Source organism: Penaeus monodon, chromosome 15 (genome assembly GCF_015228065.2).
Source record: "Penaeus monodon isolate SGIC_2016 chromosome 15, NSTDA_Pmon_1, whole genome shotgun sequence".
Classification (NCBI taxonomy): domain Eukaryota; kingdom Metazoa; phylum Arthropoda; class Malacostraca; order Decapoda; family Penaeidae; genus Penaeus; species Penaeus monodon.
The window spans coordinates 46,074,824-46,075,297 of record NC_051400.1 but is presented as its reverse complement, the minus strand read 5'-3'; positions in this window follow the sequence as shown (position 1 = coordinate 46,075,297).

Here is a 474-nt window from a genome sequence, read left to right as displayed (position 1 = left end):
TAGAACAACAGCTTTGTCAACAACTATGAAATATTGATAGCAATCTGGTTATGTAAACTACGATACTAGTATACCCTTAATACTAGGGTATACTAGTATACCCTTAATAGTATACCCTTAATACTAGTATAGATACTAGTATACCCTTAATCATAATGATGAAATAATCTTGATAAGTAATAGTACTACTGATTGCATTCATAAAGGTCAGTATTTCGTAATTACATATTTCTCAACAATCTTTTCCTTATTTGTAATAAATATAAAGGAAAATTTACAGTGGAAACATTAAATATATTACAGTGGGGGAGACAGTGATGAGGTCAAAGGTCAAATCAGAATCGATGTCAAGCTCCAGTCACAGGAATAGATAGATTCCAGGTGGATTAGGGAAACACGAATAAACGGGGGAAATAAAGATAGGGAGAAGAGAATAATGAAACGTAATAGGTAATGGTGATGATGGTAGGAATG